The 22,511-nt window shown below is 44.2% G+C and overlaps 1 long non-coding RNA gene across 1 annotated transcript in view; it reads right to left on the minus strand.

The window, feature by feature from the left end:
- Positions 1–19,345, minus strand: part of LOC143818376 (uncharacterized) — a 109,116-nt gene extending 89,771 nt beyond the window's left edge. Inside the window, exons 1-2 of the long non-coding RNA XR_013224497.1 lie at positions 19,138–19,345; positions 17,628–17,695 (exon numbers count right to left, since the gene is read on the minus strand). This is a non-coding gene — a long non-coding RNA (uncharacterized LOC143818376). The remainder of the gene's footprint in view (positions 1–17,627; positions 17,696–19,137) is intronic.
- Between the last annotated feature and the right edge of the window lie 3,166 nt (positions 19,346–22,511).

Consider the following 22,511-nt stretch of genomic DNA (forward strand, 5'->3'; position numbering starts at 1 on the left):
AAAACCAGCTATTCAAAAATCTTTTTTTTTTTTTTTTTTGGGGGGGGGGGGGAGGGTAAAGCTGGAGTTACACTAAACGACTTACCAACGATCACGACCAGCGATACGAACTGGTCGTGATCGTTGGTAAGTCGTCGTGTGGTCACTGGGGAGCTGTCACACAGACAGCTCTCTCCAGCGACCAACGATCAGGGGAACGACTTCGGCATAGTTGAAACGGTCTTCAACGATGCCGAAGTCCCCCTGCAGCACCCGGGTAAACATCGGGTTACTTAGTGCAGGGCCGCGCTTAATACACCGATATTTACCCTGGTTACCATTGTAAAAGTTAAAAAAAAAAAAAACACTACATACTCACATTCTGATGTCTGTCACGTCCCCCGTCGGCGTCCACAGGGTTAAAACTGCTTTTGGCAGGAGCGCTGCTAATATGCACGCGATGCTGCCGAGAGCTTCCCTGCACTGAATGTGTCAGCTCCGGCAGTAACAGCGGTGACGTCACCGCTGTGCTCTGCTTTACGGCCGGCGCTGACAGTCAGTGCAGGGAAGCGCTCGGCAGCAGCGCGTACATATTAGCAGCGCTCTTGCCGAAAGCAGTTTTAATCCTGTGGACGCCGGGGGACGTGACACATCAGAATGGGAGTATGTAGTGTTTTTGTTTTTACAATGGTAACCAGGGTAAATATCGGGTTACTAAGCGCGGCCCTGCGCTTAGTAACCCGATATTTACCCTGGTTACAAATGAACACATCGCTGGATCGGTGTCACACATCGCTGGATCGGTGTCACACACGCCGATCCAGCGATGACAGCGGGTGATCAGCGACCAAAAAAAAGGTCCTGATCATTCCCATCGACCTCCCAGCAGGGGCCTGATCGTTGGTCGCTGTCAGACATAACGAGATCGTTAGCGGTATCGTTGCTACGTCACCAAAAGCGTGACGTTGCAACGATATCGTTAACGATATCGTTGTGTGACTCAGCCTTTATACCGTTCAGTAAAATTGATAAAGCAGTTTTATTCTTCGGGTTAGTACGAGTACAGCGATACCTCATTTATTTTTTTTGTTTTCGCTTTTTTATACGATAAAAACTATTATATAGAAAATTATTGTTTTTGCATCGATTTATTCTGAGGACTAACTTTTATATTTTCGCTGATGATGCTGTATGGCGGCTCGTTTTTTGTGGGACAAGATGACGTTTTCAGCGGTACCATGGTTATTTATATCCGCCTTTTTGATCGCGTGTTATTCCACTTTTTGTTTGGCGGTATGATACAGCGTTTTTTGCCTTTTTTTACGGTGTTCACTGAAGGGGTTAACCAGTGAGACAGTTTTATATGTCGGGTCGTTACGGAAGCGGCAATACTAAATGTGTACTTTTTTTTTATTTAAAGAAATGTATTTATGGGAACAATAAAATATATATTTTTTACTTTATAACACTGTCCCGGGGGGGGCATCATGTTATAGGGTCAGATCGCTAATCTGACAATTTGCACAGCACGGTGTCAGATCAGTGATCTGACAGGCAGGGCTGCAGGCTTACCAGTGCCTGCTCTGAGCAGGCGCTGGTAAGCCACCTCCCTGCAGGACCCGAAAAGCCCCCCGCGGCCATTTTGGATCCGGGGCCTGCAGGGAGGTGGTAGGAGCAATGCTATGTTCTCGCGTTCCTCCGAGGGTCTCAGGGAAGCACGCAGGGAGCCCCCCCTCACTGTGCGATGCTACCCTATACCACCGGAACACTGCGATCATGTTTGATTGCGGTGTTTCGGGGGTTAATGTGCCAGGAGTGGTAGTGCCGATGTCAGCTGCAATAGTCAGCTGACACCCTGCAGCACTCCCTCCATGAGCACGGCTATCGCGTATGACGTACTATCCCGTCGGTGGTCAAACGGGCCCACCTCGACAGGATAGTATGTCATGTCAGAAAGGGGGTAACCACCGTTGTTAAAAGAAATATTGGCGTTCGTTAAGGGTTTTAACCCCTTAGTGACAGAGCCAATTTGGTACTTAATGACCGAGCCAATTTTTACAATTCTGACCAGTGTCACTTTAAGAGGTTATAACTCTGGAACGCTTTATCGGATCCCACTGATTCTGAGATTGTTTTTTCGTGACATATTGTACTTCAAGTTAGTGGTAACATTTCTTCGATATTACTTGCGATTATTTATGAAAAAAATGGAAATATGGCAAAAAATTTTAAAATTTTGCAATTTTCAAACTTTGTATTTTTATGCCCTTAAATCAGAGAGATATGTCAAAAAATAGTTAATAAATAACATTTCCCACATGTCTACTTTACATTAGCACAATTTTGGAAACAATTTTTTTGTTGTTAGGGAGTTATAAGGGTTAAAAGTTGACCAGCAATTTCTCATTTTTACAACACCATTTTTTTTTTTAGGGACCACATCTCATTTGAAGTCATTTTGAGGGGTCTATATGATAAAATAACCAAGTGTGACACCATTCTAAAAACTGCACCCCTCAAGCTGCTCAAAACCACATTCAAGAAGTTTATTAACCCTTTACGTACTTCACAGGAACTGAAACAATGTGGAAGAAAAAAAATGAACATTTAACTTTTTTTTGCAAACATTTTACTTCAGAACCATTTTTTTTAATTTTCACAAGTGTAAAAACAGAAATTTAACCACAAATTTTGTTGTGCAATTTTTCCTGAGTACGCCGATACCCCATATGTGGAGGTAAACCACTGTTTGGGCGCACCGCAGAGCTTGGAAGTGAAGGAGCACCGTTTGACTGTTTCAATGCAGAATTGGCTGGAATTGAGATCAGACGCCATGTCGCGTTTCGGGAGCCCCTAATGTGCCTAAACAGTGGAAACCCCCCACAAGTGATACCATTTTGGAAACTAGACCCCTTAAGGAACTTATCTAGATGTGTGGTGAGCACTTTGAACCCCCAAGTGCTTCACAGAAGTTTATAACGTAGAGCCGTGAAAATAAAAAAAAATCGCATTTGTTTTCACAAAAATGATCTTTTTGCCCCCAAATTTTTATTTTCACAAGGGTAAAAGGAGAAATTAGACCACAAAAGTTGTTGTGCAATTTCTCCTGAGTACGTCAATACCCCATATGTGGGGGTAAACCACTGTTTGGGCGCACCGCAGAGCTTGGAAGAGAAGGAGTGTCGTTTTACTTTTTCAATGTAGAATTGGCTGGAATTGAGATCGGACGCCATGTCACGTTTGGAGAGCCGCTGATATGCCTAAACAGTGGAGACCCCCCACAAATGACACTATTTTGGAAACTAGACCCCTTAAGGAACTTATCTAGATGTGTGGTGAGCACTTTAAACCCCCAGGTGCTTCACAGAAGTTTATAACGTAGAGCCGTGAAAATAATTTTTTCTACAAAAATGATCTTTTTGCCTCCAAATTTTTATTTTACCAAGGGTAACAGGAGAAAATGGACACCAGAAGTTGTTGTACAATTTGTCTTGAGTACGCCGACACCCCGTATGTGGGGGTAAACCACTGTTTGGGTGCATGGCTGAGCTCGGAAGCAAAGGAGCGCCATTTGACTTTTCAATGCAAAATTGACTGGAATTGAGATCGGACGCCATGTCGCGTTTGGAGAGCCCCTGATGTGCCTAAACAGTAGAAACCCCCCAAAAGTGACCCCATTTTGGAAACTAGACCCCCCATGGAACTTATCTAGATGTGTAGTGAGAACTTTGAATGCCCAAGTGCATCACAGAAGTTTATAATGCAGAGTCGTGAAAATAAAAAATATTTTTTTTTCCCACAAAAAAGATTTTTAGCCCCCAAGTTTTTATTTTCACAAGGGTAACAGGAGAAATTGGACCCCAAACGTTGTTTTCCAATTTGTCCTGAGTATGCTGGTACCCACTATGTGGGGGTAAACCACTGTTTGGGCGCACGGCAGAGCTCGGAAGAGGAGCGCCATTTTGGAATTCAGACTTTGATAGAATTGTCTGTGGGTGTTATGTTGCGTTTGCAGAGCCCCTGATGTACCTAAACAGTAGAAACCCCCCACAAGTGACCAAATTTTGGAAACTAGACCCCCTAAGGAACTTATCTAGATGTGTAGTGAGAACTTTGAATGCCCAAGTGCATCACAGAAGTTTATAATGCAGAGTAGTGAAAATAAAAAATATTTTTTTTTCCCACAAAAGATTTTTTTAGCCCCCAAGTTTTTATTTTCACAAGGGTAACAGGAGAAATTGGACCCCAAAAGTTGTTGTCCAATTTATCCCGAGTACGCTGATGCCCCATATGTGGGGGTAAACCACTGTTTGGGCGCACGGCAGAGCTCAGAAGGGAGGGAGCACCATTTGACTTTTTTAGCGCAAAATTGGCTGTCGTGTTTGGAGACCCCCCCTGATGTACCTAAACAGTGGAAACCCCCAAATTATAACTCCAACCCTAACTCCAACACACCCCTAACCCTAATCTTAACCCGATCCATAATCCTAATCACAACCCTAACCCCAAAACAGCCCTAATCTCAACCCTAACCATAACCCTAATCAAAACCCTAAATCCAACACACCCCTAACCCTAATCCCAAACGTAACCCTAATCCCAACTCTAACCCTAACTTTAGCCCCAACCCTAACCATAACTTTAGCCCCGTCGTCACAAAAAAAGTTCAATGTAACCTTTTTTTTGTACGTCGCGTCCGCCATTTCCGCGCATGCGTGGCCGTAACTCTGCCCCCTCCTCCCCAGGACATAGACTGGGCAGCGGATGCGTTGAAAAACTGCATCCGCTGCCCACGTTGTGCAATTTTCACAACGTGCGTCGGTACGTCGGGCCGACGCATTGCGACCGCCCCGTACCGACGCAAGTGTGATAGAAGCCTAAGGCTACTTTCACACTAGCGTCATACTCGGCCCATCGCAGTGTGCCGGGCCGACGTACCGGCGCTAGCGTTGTAAGCACCACACAACGGGTGCAGCGGATGCTGTTTTTTCAACGCATCCGCTGCCCCATTGTGAGGGGAGGCGGGGGCGGAGTTCCGGCCGCGCATGCGTGGTCGGAAATGGCGGGCACGTCGCACAAAAAAGTTACATGTAGCTTTTTTTGTGCCGACGGTCCGCCAAAGCACGACGCATCCGTCGCACGACGGATGCGACATGTGGCAATCCGTCGCTAATGCAAGCCAATGGAGAAAAAACGCATCCTGCAAGCACTTTTGCAGGATGCGTTTTTTCTCCGACGCATTGCGACGGAGGCTAAAAAACGCTAGTGTGAAAGTAGCCTAACCCTAGCCCTAACCCTAAATTTAGCCCCAACCCTAACCCCAACTAACCCTAACTCTAACTAACCCTAACTCTAACTAACCCTAACTCTAACTAACCCTAACTCTAACTAACCCTAACTCTAACTAACCCTAACTCTAACTAACCCTAACTCTAACTAACCCCAACTCTAACTAACCCCAACTCTAACCCTAACCCTAACTCTAACTAACCCCAACTCTAACTAACCCCAACTCTAACCCTAACCCTAACCCTAACCCTAACTCTAACCCTAACTCTAACCCTAACTCTAACCCTAACTCTAACCCTAACCCTAACCCTAACCCTAACTCTAACCCTAACCCTAACTCTAACCCTAACTCTAACCCTAACCCTAACTCTAACCCTAACTCTAACCCTAACTCTAACCCTAACCCTAACTCTAACCCTAACTCTAACCCTAACTCTAACCCTAACTCTAACCCTAACCCTAACTCTAACCCTAACTCTAACCCTAACTCTAACCCTAACTCTAACCCTAGCCCCAACTCGTCTTCTCCTGCCGGCCGGCAGATGGCAGGCGCACTGCGCATGCGCCCGCCATAAGGAAAAAGCCGGCTGGCAGGAGAAGACAGAAGAGGACCCAGGGACACCGGGTGAGTATGTTAGGGTCCCCGAATCCCCCTATTTCTCTGTCCTCTGATGTGTGATCACATCAGAGGACAGAGAAATACAGATCGCTTTTTTTTTTTTTTTTTGCGGTCGCCGGTAAACTGTTAATTACCAGCGATCGCAAAACAGGGGTCGGTGCAAACCGACCCCGATCATGTTCTTTGGGGTCTCGGCTACCCCCGGCAGCCGAGACCCCAAAGAACATCCGGGTGCCGGGCGCACTGCGCCCGCCATTTTTTCCCGGAAAAAAGATGGCGGCGCCCATGGGGACCCACGAGGAGCTCCGGGGGAGATAGGTGAGTATTGGGGGGCTATCGGGGACCCTATTTCTCTGTCCTCCGATGTGCGATCACATCGGAGGACAGAGAAATTAAACGGCACATCGCGTCTTTTTTTTTGTTGCGACCGCCGGTAAACGGTTAATTACCGGCGATCGCAACTCGGGGGTCAGTAAAAAACCCCCGAATCATGTTCTCTGGGGTCTCGGCTACCCTCGGCAACCGAGACCCCAGAGAAAATCCGACTCTGGGGGGTGCTATTCACTTTTTCCACAGCGCCGTTAATTAACGGCGCTGTGGTTTAAGTACCCTTAGCGGCCGCCGTTAAAAGGCGTATCGGCGGTCGTTAAGGGGTTAAAAAGCACCCCCATCAAAACGTTGATAGTCTTAAAATATTGGAGTCATTAAAAAGCACTGTAGTTACAATTGCCCATTTTCCCCTTCTACTCAGCCCCTTTACTTTTCTCGGCTCTATGTAAAAACAGGAAGTCTCTTGTCCTCGCATTTATCATCTTCTTCAACTCTAGACCAAGCTGCTCCCTCCTGTCTCCTTCCAGGGATTTTACAGTGACTTCTTACTTCATACAGAGAAAACAGACATGTTTCTACATAGAGCTTCAGCTAGTCTGTTATAAACAATGCGATAGACCTAATGGAAAACAGAATTAGCCGAGCAGAAGGGCAAAATGAGCAATATTGCAGGATATGACTGCAATTAATAGGATAAAAGTATTTATGGGTGTACTTTAACCCCTTAATGACCAGAGCTTTTTTCCCCCATTTTGTGTTTTCGTTTTTCGCTCTTTTCCCAGTGCCATAACATTTTTCCGTCAATATGGCCATGTGAGGGCTTATTTTTTGCGGGACAAGTTGTACCTTTGAATGACACCATTGGTTTTACCATGTCATGTATTAGAAAACGGGAAAATAATTCCAAGTGCGGTGAAATTGCAAAAAAGAAAAAAGTTAAATCCCACACTTGTTTTTTTTGTTTTAGCCTTTAGTGAGCCTAGCAAAAAAGCCAAACTGTCCTGCCGTTATGATTCTCTAGGTCATTACGAATCCATAGACACCAAACATGTTTAGGTTATTTTTTTTATCTAAGTGGTAAAAAAAAAAATCAAAAAAAAAAAATCAAACTTTGCTAAAAAGAAAAAAAAAAACTGCAATTTTCAAAGACCCGTAGAGTTATTTTTCGTGATCTCGGGCTGAGTGAGATCTTATTTTTTTTGCGTACCAAGCTGATTGTTTTAATGATACCATTTCGGTGGACATATGTTCTTTTAATTGATCGTTATTGCATTTTAATGCAATGTCGGAGACAAAAAAAATAAAAATAAATAAATTCTGGCATTTTGAATTTCTCACTATGCCGTTTAGTGATAAAGGAAATTTTTATTGATAGATCGGGCGATTCTGAATGCGTCAATACCAAATGTGTAGGTTTTATTTTTTCCGTTTTATCTTGAATGGGGCAAAAGGGAGGCGATTTGAACTTTTATATTTTCAATTTTTTATTTATTTTTTTTTTAACTTTTGCCATGCTTCAATAGCCTCCATGGGAGGCTAGCAGCTGGCATAGCCTCTTCAGCTCTGATACATAGAGGCGATCTGAGCATCGCCGCTATGTAGCCAAATTACAGCACTGCTATGAGCGCTGACCACAGGGTGGTGCTCACAGCAATCTAGCATCAACAATCAGAGGTTTGCAGGGGACCTCTGGTTGTCATGCCGACACTGCTGACCCCCATTCACGTGACAGGGGTCTGCAGTGCTCGCATTTCCAGCAGGAAGCGCTTGTAGAATGTCGCTGTCAGATTTGACAGTGACATTTAACTAGTTAATAAGAGCCTATTGGGGGTTAAAAAGAAGTTGCCCACTACTACTAAGCCAACCCCTTTTTGATCTAAATGTTTGGCCCAGACAAAAAATAAAGCCTGGAAATCAAGGTCTGGGGCTCACGTGCTGTTATGACATTTGAGCACAGTGCCCAATCAGTGCTGGCATCACCTTCTACGCCTTCGTACGAGTTGAACATTCGATTTCCTCTTGGCAATGACGCCAGTGCTGATTGGGTATCTGGCTCATGTGTCATTATCGCACATGAGCCCTGGGACCGTGAGTGCAGATTTCTTTTTATCAGGATCCAACATTGCTATATTTTTTAATCTTTTTTGTTGCTATGGTGTGTACATTGTTACATTTACTCATGGAAATTTTTTTTTCTACAATCAAATTTGTTTAACTTTGTGGGAACGCAGGATATTAGAAATTTGATACTGACATGAGGCATGCTACACGGTTTATGGCAGTATATGACATGCTATTACAGCAGACTGATGCAAAGCCATTACTTGGCAGGGGGGGGGGGTCAGTCATGTGAACCATGAGCACAGCAATTAAATTGACTTGCAGTGGAAGCCCCACCCCTCACATAAGCATCTAAATGCCATTGTTGCAATTGACAGAGGCATCTTCAGGCTTATGTACAGATCATAACATGATGTTCCCAAAGATTCAGACACCCACTGATGTGGCTGGCTCTGCTCGCAAGCTCACAACCATTGTGCATGTACAAGTTGTTTGCAGAAACACATTGCCAAATGGATAAGAGTGCAGCACGTGAATTCACCATTAAATTTATACCAAATGTTAAAAAAAATTCATAACCATTTTATTCTCATCAGCATAGGATAAAAATTAGAAATATGTACCCTAAAACAGCATAATTTAAAGTTACAGCTTACCCTCTAAACTTATGCTGAGAAAAAAAAACGACAATAAGGGTATGTGTACACGTTTAGGATTTCTTGCAGAAGTTTCCTGACAAAAAAAACAGACATTTCTGCCAGAAATCCACGTTTTCGGGGGGGGGGGGTGTTTCCCCCGGAGCTTTCCCAATGCATCAAATAGCGGGAAAACTACAAAAAAAAGCAGCATGTTCATTAATTTTGTACCGCGATGCGTTTTTTTTTCACGGAAAAAAAATCATCATATGCACAAAAATCGCGGAATTAATTCTAAATGATGGGTTGCATATGTATGCGTTTATATAGCGAAAAAACGTGAAAAATCCTTAACGTGTGCACATACCCTAATGCTTTTCAAATAGGAAGATACAACAGCAGCACCCAATAAGTTTGGCAGGTGAGTATTGCTTGTCAACAAGGCACACATTTCCCAACTCAATCATAAGGTGCTGATTGGTAGCTAAACACAAAAGGTAAATTAAATACTGTCCAAGGCAGGTTCTAGTAGTCCTGTCAGATATACACAGCATTACAGAAATAGGACATTTAAATGACCAAATCTTGAATGTTTAATTCCTTTGGTAGAATTGAGGGTAAACTGATTAAATTTGCTGAGGACACAAAGCTAGGTGGCATAGCTAATACTAAAGAGAGAGGATTCAAAATTATATAAACTGGAGCAGTGGGCAGCAACTAACAGAATGCTTTTTAACAGGGGAAAATGCAAAGTACTACATCTGGGCAATACAAATGGAAAAAGCATATACAGAATGGGAGGAATAGGGCCAAGCAACAGCACATGAGAAAGAGACATGGGCATACTAATAGATCACAGACTGAACATGAGTCAACAGTGTGATGCAGCAGCAAAAAAAAAAAAAAAAAAGCATAGTCTGGATCACGTGAAGTCATTATTGCCCTCAACTCCTCTTTCGTCAGATCTCACCTGGAATACTGTGTCCAGTTTTGGGCACCACAATTTAAAAAAAGACATCAACAAACTGGAGCAAGTTCGGAGAAGAGCAACCAGAATGGCGACTGGTCTTCAAACCATGTCCTATGAGGAACGTTTAAGGATTTGGAAATGTTTAGCTTGCAAAAAAGAAGAGTGAGAGGAGACTTAACCCCTTAATGACAGCCAATACGTCTTTTAACTGACCTGAGATATAAGAGAATAGCCTCCACATACAAGTGACAATACAGCAGCTGTCAGCTGTACACTATAGCTGACAACTTGCTGCATCAGCCACGCTCACTGTTTGCACCGTCCATATCTGTTTAACCCCTTAGATGCTGCTGTCAATAGTGACTACATCTATCTAAATGGTTAACAGAGTGTGGGGGCTTCCTCTTTATCCCAATTGTTGCCCTCAGTTCATGATTGTGTGGTCCTTATGTTTGCCATGGCACTTCACAACCAAATAGTGGCCTTAGAGTCTGACAGCTATAATAATCTGTTGAGAAGTTAACGGCATTTAGGTGGTAAAAATACACATTTTCATTTCTATCATGCCACTTTGCTTTAATTCCTGAAAAGCACCTGAAGGGTTAATAAACTACCTGACTGCAGTTTTCAATATGTCAGGGGGTGCTGTTTTTAAAATGGTATAACTTTTGGGGGTTTCCCAATATATAGGACCCCTAAAGGCACTTCAAACCTGGTTAGGTCCCTAAAAAAATAAATTTTGTATATTTTCTTGAAAAAATGAAAAATTACTGCTACATTTTTAAACCTCCTAAAATTCTAGCAAAATAAAATAACATTTTACAAATGGTGCTAATGTAAAGCAAGCATGTGGGAAATGTTATTTATTAAAGGGCACCTGTCACCCCGTTTTTTCGGTATGAGATAAAAATACTGTTAAATAGGGCCTGAGCTGAGCATTACAATAGTGTAGTTTGTGGACCCCGATTCCCCACCTATGCTGCCGAAATACGTTACCGAAGTAGTCGTTTTCGCCTGTCAATCAGGCTGGTCAGGTCAAAAGGGTGTGGTGTCCTCCCCCAGATCTTGCGTAGTTTTCCGTTGGTGGCGTAGTGGTGTGCGCATGTCCAAGGTCCAGAATCCTCTGCCAGGGGATTTCAAAGAGCGCGGTGTCCGTTATTGCATTGGTGATCGGTGGGCGCGGCCATCTTCCTTTGGCCGCGCGTGCGCAGAAGCGGCGCTGTTCTGGCCGCGGCTTCAGGAAAATGGCCGCGGGATGCCGCGCGTGCGCAGATGGATATCGCGGCGGCCATTTTCCTGAAGCCGCGGCCAGCAGAGCGTCGCGGCCAGCACAGCGCCGCTTCTGCGCACGCGCGGCCAAAGGAAGATGGCCGCGCCCACCGATCACCAATGCAATAACGGACACCGCGCTCTTTGAAATCCCCTGGCAGAGGAATCTGGACCTTGGACATGCGCACACCACTACGCCACCAACGGAAAACTACGCAAGATCTGGGGGAGGACACCACACCCTTTTGACCTGACCAGCCTGATTGACAGGCGAAAACGACTACTTCGGTAACGTATTTCGGCAGCATAGGTGGGGAATCGGGGTCCACAAACTACACTATTGTAATGCTCAGCTCAGGCCCTATTTAACAGTATTTTTATCTCATACCGAAAAAACGGGGTGACAGGTTCCCTTTAATGTTTTGCTGTGGTATGACTATCTGGATTAAAGGGATAATCATTCAAAGTTTGAAAATTGCTAATTTTTTTACATTTTTCTCAAATTTCTGATATTATTTAGAAATAAACACAAAACATATCGACCTAAATTTACCATTATTGTAAAGTATAATGTGTCATGAAAAAACAGTCTCAAAATCACTGGGATTAGTTGAAGCGTTCCAGAGTTATTTCCACATAAAGTGACACTGGTCAGATTTTAAAAATTTGGCTCCGTCACTAAGGGGTTAAAGGGAACCCGTCACCCTCAAAATGGCTGGTGGGCTTAGCTCATCTTCATCAGGGGCTTGATCCTGAAAGATGAGAAAAAGAGGTTATATTATACTCACCCAGGGGCGGTCCCGCTGCGGTCCGATGGGTGTCGCGGTCCGGGGTCTCCCATATTCTTACGATGACATCCTCTTGTATTCACGCTGCGGCTCTGGCGTACTTTGTCTGCCCTGTTGAGGGCAGAGCAAAGTACTGCAGTGCGCAGGCGCCAGGAATGGTCATAGGCTTGGCGCCTGTGCACTGCAGTACTTTGCTCTGCCCTCAACAAGGCACACAAAGTATGCCAGACCTGCAGCGTGAAGACAAGAGGACGCCATCGTAAGATGGGAGGCACCGGACTGTGACGCCCAGGTGAGTATCATATGCATACAATCTAACCTCTATTATCTTTCAGGATACATTGGGGGGCTTATCTACTGCATTACAGAATGCTGTAGATAAGCCCCCGATGCCGGTGGGCTTAGCTCATCTTTTATTTTGGGGGTGACAGGTTCCCTTTAATAGCTGTCTACAAATAGCTCAAGGGCTGTCACACACTGGAGAAGGATTATCTTTATTCTCATTTGCACAAGGAAAGACTAGAAGCAACAGCATGAAACTGATGGGAGGAAACAGATATTAGGAAAAAAAAAAAAAAAAAACTTTGACAGGGTGATCAATGAGTGGAACAGGCTGCCACAATGGAAATCTTTAAACAGTGGCTGGACAGACATCTGTCTGGGATGATTTAGTGAATCCTGCTTTGAGCAGGGGGTTGGACCAGATGACCCAGGTAGTCCCTCCCAACTCTACCATTATATGATTCTATGAACTCAAAGGCACGTAAAAAAAAAAAAAAAAAAAAAAAAGAAGTTAAATTTAAAAACTATTTTTAATTAGCATTAAGTTTATAGTACACATGTAAATTAGTTCTCTCTTCCAGGACTGAATTTTCAAAACTCTCAATTCACAGGAAAATGTTGTATTCAGTGAAGACAGACTTCACTTTACAGAGTTAGAGGAGACTGCAATGGCTACTGATTAAGGGTATGTTGTCAGTCAGTAAACACTGCGGGTTGGACGCTACGTACATCCACAGCATCCAACCCGCAGTGGCCAGCATAGTACTATGCATGCATCGGCACCAAGGCTTACCTGCCGAGGAGCACATGCGGCGTGGCGTGCCTTTCCAGACAGTATCATTTTTATCTTGCGCAGACACAAGTCTCCGCAAGATAACCTTCACCCTTACAATGTATTGGGCATTTTGATTTTGCACGGTTCAATGAACACATGCAGAGTCACCTGCGCTAAAAAGCTGGCAGCGCTTTGGATGGAACAGACATGTGCTGCGTCCAAAGCGCTGCCCAATACTGAACATGCGGGCATACCCTAACATTCCATGTAGAGAAGGGTGGCGCTCTGGCTATAGCACCTCCTGCTGCCCCTCTACATACAACTATAAGAGCACCCATTTATTTCCTATTTCTAATGGGAATGTATTCACAGGAACCAGATATTTCATGAGAATTGAAATTATTAACAGTGAATGATCAGTCCTGGAGGAGAAAGGAGTGGACTGAACAGATAAATTATAAAGTTGTTTATCGTCACATGTAAAACTGATTTGTGAAATGTAAAATTAATACTGTTACTGTTTAAGGCTATAGATATACACTTCAACCTAACCACATATCAATTACATGTCCAAAAAAAATTCCCTAAGAAACATTTTGTGAGGAAGCACAGAAGTCGACATAAAGCATCACTTTTGCTATAAAGCTTAATTCCTTCACAATCTTGGACACATTTGAAAATCAAACCTGCCTTTGATGCAGGCTCACATGCAGAGCTCGTATTTGAGGGCTAAATTTATCATCCAAATGCCTCCAACAGCCACCAGTTGAGTAGCATTCCGCCCGTGGCTGCTAACCAGTTAAGTGTTGCTGTAAGTCACAGACAGCATTTAAAGGGAACCTGTCACCCCCTCAGGCGTTTAACTAAAAGAGCCACCTTGTGCAGCACAAACGCTGCATTCTGACAAGGTGGCTTTTTAGTTATAAACGCCTGCACACGCTGAAATAAACACTTATAAAATGTGCCACCACATACCCTGAAATCATCCCGGGGTGGGACTTCCCTTCCTAGACGCCTCCCAGCCATCACTCCGGAGCTGTGCACGCCAGGCGCTGCCTCCTCTTGCTGTATTATCGTCCAGGCGCCTGCACTGTAAGTACGAAGGGCAGGGCAATGGAGCATTCCCAGGAAAAAGAATAAAAACACGGGACGCTAATGCAGCAAGAGGAGGCAGCGTGCACAGCTCTGGAGTGACGGCTGGGACTTTCCTTCCTAATTAGACACCTCCCAGCCATCACTCCGGAGCTGTGCGTGCCGCCTCCTCTTGCTGCATTAGCGTCCCCGGTGCTGTTTTTTTTTCCCGGGCATGCGCAATTGCGCTGCCCTTCGTACTTACAGCGCAGGTGCCGGGACGATAATGCAGCAAGAGGAGGCAGCGCCTGGCGCGCACAGCTCTGGAGTGACGGCTGGGAGGCGTCTAATTAGGAAGGAAAGTCCCACCCCGGGATGATTTCAGGGTATGTGGTGGCACATTTCAGAAGTGTTTATTTCAGTGTGTGCAGGCGTTTAACTAAAAAGCCATCTTGTCAGAATGCAGCATTAGTGCTGAACAAGGTGGCTCTTTTAGTTAAAAATGCCTGAGGGGGCGACAGGTTCCCTTTAACACATGCCAGCAGGGAGTACATGATTACATGCACCTATCAGTAAACTAGTGACAAGATCACGGAGTGCCGATGGGTTGCCATGACCACTGAAGCATCTGCCATTACAGGCCTAGTGCGAAGGCCAGTCTGTGGCCAGTGTTCATAGGAGATTGCAGTTTCATTTTTACACTACTGCATATAGCACAGGTGTTCGGATGATTGCAGCTTCAAGTCTCCTAATGGGAATATTAAATGAATACAAAAAAGTTTAAAAATATGAAGGTCAAAAACAGCAAAGTACAAATCATTTCTTTTGCCCCCATTAAAACATTTTTTTTTGCATTCAGACAAGTCCAATCAAGATATAAAATTAATCTGACAGGTAAAAGCAGAAATAAAAATACCAGAACCCCACAGCAGCATTGTAATAAGGCAATCAAAACATATCTACCCCAAAATGGCATCAATAAAGGTCAGCTCAGGGAACAAATAAGTATCGGGTCATTAAACAAAAAAAAAAAACAAGCCCTCATATGGCCGGAAGAAGAAAAAAAAAACAAAAAAACACCACCCTCATCACAGTGAAGGAATAAATGAGCTGTGGTTGTTGCATAAGCAAAAAACATTATGTGAGATAATCGGAAGGAAAAATATTTGTATCATTGCAATTGTACCAACTCAGAATAAAGTTACACGATAATTATACAACCTGAATTCAGTGTATGAAAAAAAAAAAATACCTACACGATTACTGATTAGAAGGATTTTCCATTACACTCACAGTAAGACCACTACTATCACGAGGTTTTCAAAATCACACTGTTGAAAAACATCAGTTGATTTGTATGTTCCATTTATTTTGTGTGGAAGAACAAATAAAGGGGATCAAAAAGTTGCATGTACCCAAAAAATGGGTAGTAAAATTTATGTTAAGAAAAAATATATATATCTATACATCTCTCAATGTGGAAACTAAAGGACAAAAGTGATTTGAGGCCAAAATAGGCATGTCCTTAAGGCATTAATATACACAATTTTCCTTTCTTGTAGTACTGGGAAAAATAAAATAAAAAGTGACCCAGTGTCTGTTGCAGTTATGTATACAGACCCACGCTCCATCCAAACCACTGCAGCATGATATCTATCACATGTGTACAGCACTGACACCGGGCAGTCTAATGCAGTTATTACAAGAAAGAAAAAAAAAGGGATAATGTCACCAACTACACGAACTAAATACAGAAGATTAGATTCACACAACTGGAGGTACAAAAAAAAAATAAAAAAATATCCAGGTACTACATCTCACTGAGGCACAAATGCTGGAAACACAGGACACTTGAAAGAACTCTCCTGTAAGGCCTCTTTCACACTTCAGTTGTTTGGCGTCAGTCTAAAACCGTCATTTTCCTCAAAAAACGGATCCGTTTTTTTTCCGACGGATCCGTTTTTTTCCCCATAGACTTGCACTAGCGACGGATTGTGACGGATGGTCGTCCGTTCCATCCGTCATGCGACGGATCCGTCAAAATTTAGCGGACGTCATCTAGACATTGACGGTCATTGCAACGTTTTTTGTCTCCGTTGAAGTGACGGATCGCGACGGATCCGTCATTCCATAGAATGGCCACCTATGGGCGACGGATCCGTCGCAACCGTTATTTCGACGGATCCGTCGCCCCAATCCGTTTTTTCAATTTTTTTCAATTGCGCATGCTCCAAAAAGTATATACAACCCCCGAGTAACGGATCCGTTAAAAAAAACGGATCCGTTACATCCGTTTTTTCAACAATTGTGACGGATCCGTCGATCCGTCACTTTGTCGGAAGTGACTGACGCCAAACGACTGAAGTGTGAAAGAAGCCTAAGGCATTTGACATTCTTGCACAATAACTGATGAGTCGTGTAACTCCTCCTTGTTGGGGAGTGGCTCCAAGAGCAGAGAGCAAGAATCCGCCATAAAGATACCCGCCAGTGCTTCATGCCCACTCCTAAAGGACAATGACTAATGAGTGCAAGAACAGAGCCCACTACATACTACTAGTGCTGGTGTAGGCCAGCTAAACCAAGAGCTCATCGGTATCTCAGCAGCAGCAAGTGTAGCCAAGCTGTAATATAGAGAAGGATGGCGTTACACGACATTGCTACAATATTCAAGGCCTCAGATTTAGGAAACCCTATGGTGCCAATATAGTCAGTTAAGAAACACGTTTACTAAATACACATCAAATCTATAGCAATATTTGGGAAAATATCTACAAGACAGAACAGATTTATTTAAGACTAGGCCTTTGGAAGAAATCACAAGTTTTCTTTGCTGAACATTGTTACAACTATTACATTCACTTAAAAGATAAATCCCAACTATCCTCAACAGGCCGGGACAAGTGCAATACCACATAAACAACAACAGCATTGCAATCAATCCCAACCTGCACAGAACGTGGCATATCTTTCTTTAGGGTCCGGCAGTATGTGGTGGCATGATCAGTTTTGCATGGATTTGCACAGCAAGCCTTAAAGCAGCTGGAAACAAATCTGCAAAACTACTCATGGGACACCCAAATATATAGTACTCCAAGGAGGAATAGAAAGGGTAGTGCAGGTTCGCAGGCAGTAGTACTTCAAGTGCTCATGATGCAGTAGAACACTACACACTACCTGCACTATAAGCACTTTAGCACTCCTGAAGCCAGAATCCAGCCATCGCTCCGCAAGGTCACATCACGGCACCGCTGACAACACAGACCGCTATCAGTTTTGCATAGATTTGCACAACTCATTTCTTCTTGTAGTGCAACTATGCAAAACTTACAGAAGACTGCATAAGGCGCGAGAACTCAGCAGCGGGGGCAATTCATTGGGCAGTACTTCTTATGCCAGAAGGAGCATTTAGGGCAGTAGATGCTAATCTACTTCACTATCTGCACTAGATGCACCTTAGAACAAAAAGCACACAGCAGTATGATCTGGTACCGCCATGCCAACCTCCGCCAACATAATGCTACAAGTGCCTTCACTGCAGTAGGTTGTCTTACATAACTACCTGCACTGTAAGCACTTTGGCATTACCATTGACACGTGGTGATACCCAGGCTTCTGCCCTCCAGAGATCTGAAAAATAAATAAAAAGGCGTCATTAGTGTATAGTCCATGTCATACTAAGGAAGGGGCTGATCAGGTGTAATGGGGATGAGGCATCACACAGCCTTCAATAAGGCAGAATGAATCACCACTATGAGTAATCAGCTAGAAAGAAACCATTCCCAGCGCTGTAATGTGATCGCTGGCCCTCAGAGGTGACTCATGGATGGGAACATGTGACAGAGCCCTACTCCTTTGTGGTGAGGAGCATGCTCACACATGGTGCACGGGACAGGGCCAGCACACAATGGATCCCTGCAGGCGGGCCACGTGTCGGGCCTCGCACCCCGGATGGCGGCCCTCTGGTGTCCCTGTCAGGGAGGAGAGCGCGGGGAGCTGCGCCTCTGCGGCCCTCATGGAAACAACACGTGTTGCTGCTGTTGTGCCAGTGCCCGCTAGGGGCGCTGCCTGGCCCGCTGCGTACACAGCGAGTACCTCACACGAACCCTGAGAAACGAGGAGGCACAAGGCAGTAATGCGCCACTGCGCTCTCCACACACAGCAGCTCCAATGGCCTCCACTTCCTCCCCCTCCCCGCGTGGCAGAGTGAGGTGAAGCTGCGGCAGACAGCGAGGCCTCGGCACTCTCCTGCGCAGCACTAATGTGCCTGGAGTGTGCGGCCTCCCCTCCCCCACACTTCGCTCTCCCGCCTAACATGGCGCCGTAGAGTCCCTCAGCTGTTACTGCCGCTTTCCCCGCTAACAATGAGCGGCCCACACTCCGCACTACACGGGATGTAAACAAACGCGGCCGTGACGGAAGGTCACGACGAGCCGCGTGCACCCGCGTGACTCCGGCACCCCACACAATGATGACCCCGCGTGAGGATAAGCGTGGGGTTCCGGGGCCACACAAAGGGCTTTGTCCCGGGGGGATACAGGAGGCCGCCGGACAATTCCCGAGGGAACGGCCACAATGGGGCCAAGTCCGCAGACAATGGAGGGCTGCCGGGAGACCGTGTGCGCAGGCCGGTACCAGAGCACGGCCTACACCGCGGCGTCGTGGGCTGCTTTGTTCACACACAAACTTTCCCTCCCGAGCGTGGACTGCACAACCCACGGCTCCTTCCCCTGCGTGGACTAGACGCCCTACGGCCCCATCCCCGGCGCACACTAGCTACCCCACGGCAGCAGCGTGGACTCCCGAGCGTGGACTGGAGAGCCCCCTCCGGAGCGTGGAGTGGGAGGAGGAGAGCACTGCAGCACGCGTTTCAAATCTCCCTCATTCTTCCGCACTCTGGAGCGCCGCGGCTGCCATGCGCTCTGCCTCCACGATGATAAACACTGCCCCGCACACCGGCGGCGGAGGAGCCTCCATCTTCACACGCTGCCCACCCCAGCCTGACAGCAGGGAAACACGGCTCCGTCCTGCGCTCCCACCCACCGCGGCACACGGCGCGCACCCCGGCTCACCTCACAGCCCCCTCAGGAGGCACGGAGACTCCCCACTACCAATACGACCGCGAAAGTGGCGCGAATGCTGTCTGAATCCGACCATGTGGGTGAATGAAGGGCGTCTCCCGCATCAACGTAAATATCTACAAGCCCAGCTTGGTCATTAGCATAAAAAAAATGGACTTCCGACCCGCCGCTCAGCCAATCAGAGGGCCGCCAGCGCTCGGCGCACAGGGGAAGTGCTGCGCCCCTTACTATACACAGATGCGCGCAATACTACGAGTCCACACAGGACGACGCAGCCGCACACAGCTGGGCACACGTGGGCCATGTACTAGTGAGGGATGGGAGCAGCCCTCATTATAGCGCTGCTTATCAGTCTAAACAAAGGGACAGGGTGAGAACCCTCCAAAAGGAAATGCTGTAATGTCCTCCTTCCTGCTCCAATCCTGGGCATGGCTCTAGCTACTGGATAGACTAAGCATAGAAAAGTGAGAAGGTGAGGGACTCTATTAGGCCATGTGGCACTTCCTCACCAGAACCTTCCTCGTGGGCTAATAAACAGATCCACATCATTAGGAGCGCCACTTACTCTTCTATGTATATCATATTGAACTAAGGGTAAATCCAAAATACTTTGCACCTTAATTCCAGTATTTATGGTGCTTCTCTGTGCGTATGTATATCCAGTCTATAGCGAAGCAGCACCAACAATATTATAATAAGGGTACAAAGCTTATTGGTTTTACATATATATATATATATATATATATATATATAGGAGTTGTACACAAGCACGACTCATAAATACAGTTGCATGAGTAATAGGCGATGAGCTCAATTATCAAGGCGGATGTGACACAATCATTAATACTCCATACTGTGACGTTTTAGGCGCAGTATTGTAAATGTGAACTAGACATATTCCAGTAACTACACCTCCTTTTGTGTAACTTCTGTCTCCTCCCCTCGATGCTACATCTCCTTCCCTCCTATTAGTCCTCATTGTTCCATTGCTGCATGCGCTCAGGTCTCCACCTCTGGATTAGTGCCTGTGACGTGTACTGGTTGTATTAGAGGAGCAGACCCCCATGTGTCTTACACATAGCCCAGGATGGAATACAACGTTTTCTATAGTCGCCTGCACCATATCCTCATAGTCCACTGTATAACGCTGTTAGGTATAACCATAGATAACTATTTCTGCCATAATTTGGGATTCCTCAATCTCTTTATAACCCTCAAACTTTGTCTGATTGACGGACAATATGGTTATAAATCTCATGTATTAAAATCCACTCATTTACCAAGTCTCAAGTGTGTTTTTTTCTCACATGTTCACCATGAGCAGACTTGAGAAATAATATGTAATATCTGATTTATAGCAATTGTTTCCAGTCCAATTTTGAAATCTCCCTGATGTTAATCCCAACCCAGCAATTGGCTAGCCTGTATTTGTAGCATTTGCCAAAGTAACCTTTGCAACCTTTTGTATTAAATCACCTAAGACCTTAACTGATTTTACTTACATATAATAAATATATATAATAAATATAACTTACAAAATATTGTTGCTTATTGTATAATGGAAGTCCAAGTAAAATGTGTAGGTTTCATGTGCTATCGAAATATGTGACATATAATATCCTATGTATTAGCTTTCTCCTTTTAGGTTTCCTCTTCTGGTGTCATGTTACCAGGGCTTTGTTTTCCTTTCCTCTGCATCAAGGCTTGATGAGAATAATAGGCTGGATTCAATAGGCTCCATTGATCAAAACTGTCTCAAAGAAAAACTTTGTTGTCCATAGTAACCAATCAGTGCTCAGCTTTCATGTTTGTATCGGCTCTGACAATATGAAAGCTGAAGTGTGATTGATTGTTAGGGACACGAAAGACTTTTTTTTAGACAGCTCTCTTAAATCTGGCCCAATCATGGATTTATCTCTGTTTTCAACCTTACAACTTAACTGTGCAAACAATGAAATAAGGTGCCGCCATATGAATGAGCCACCATTATAAAATTATATTTTGTAAAAAATTAGTATGGTTATACATACAATGCCATGTGAAATACAGTTTTCAAAGCTAAATAAAAATATTTGTCACCATGATGAAGAATTAGTTTTTATTTTACCATTTTGAGTGATGTGTAAATGACTCATATTTGTATTTTCCAGTGAGAATATTACTCATAATGTTGAAAAGCACTAAACTGTTTTTACCCATAAGGTTATGTTCACACGGTGTGTATTTGCTGTACATTTTGTTGCAGAAGTTTTGAAACTTTCCCATTTATCTAAAACAAATCTATTCAGATGAATGGAACTGATTTCCAGTAACAGGAATTTCAGAAACAAAACCTGCAGTGCAGAAATTTCCCATAAAATAATCTCTTTTCACATAACATTCTAGTCTCCTAAGCACAAAGCTGCATTATCTTTTTTTTTTCTAAAGGGCCATGTGTACTGAAGTCTTTTATTACTTTGTACAGAATAGGAATCACTTATGGGGTCCAAATCTGTAGCCCAAATGACCTAGTGAAGTTTAGGGTCCACTACTGTCTACATCACACATCATTACTGAAGGTTTGTAGATAGTAAACAACTTCAGGAAATGTTAAATAATGTGGCTCACTTTTGGCCAACAGATAAGCATTTAGGAGATGGGCTGTTCATATGCAAACACCTGAACAGTTGCAATACTTAGTGAATGCCTATGCTAAGTAGACTAGGCTTTCACTACAACAATTAGTGCAGATATGTATATTAACTACTGTTTTTTTTATCCTTTCCATCATGTGCAGACTTTTGTAAGGAATTCCATAATGTTTAAAATAATGTTTCAACAACCACTTTATTTCCTAGTTATCCCTCTCCCGTCTCATTTATTCAAGTTAAATGCTCATTTGATTAGTCGTAAAATAGTACACGCAAATATTAATCCTTGTATTATATCACCATTCTTGTTGTATTACTTGACGTGTAGGAAATAGGCAGACGATGGTATAGAAATAAGAGTATACCCATTACAGTAAATTAGTTTCAAAAACTAGTGCTGTGAAATTTGTTCACTGTTATTGTAGTAACTGTGTAGCTGCCCATGTTTTCCGTATAGACACCACAGATTTTTGATTAGAACTTCTTCATGCATTTTTAAAGCAATGGCTACTGACACAATACGTCAGATCATTTGATAACGTGCGTGATTTTGGGTTCAAAATAAATTGAAATCAACATTCTTACCAGGTCACATATTTTGGGTTTATAGGAATTGTCGTGTATCAGTTATATCTCATGTGACTTATATCCCACGTGTGAGAATTCCATCTTCTTATTTCTATGAAATGTAAATCATGTTCTAGAAATAGCATATTGTTATATTTTACATTATCA

The sequence above is a fragment of the Ranitomeya variabilis genome, chromosome 3, assembly GCF_051348905.1.
Source record: "Ranitomeya variabilis isolate aRanVar5 chromosome 3, aRanVar5.hap1, whole genome shotgun sequence".
Lineage (NCBI taxonomy): Eukaryota > Metazoa > Chordata > Amphibia > Anura > Dendrobatidae > Ranitomeya > Ranitomeya variabilis.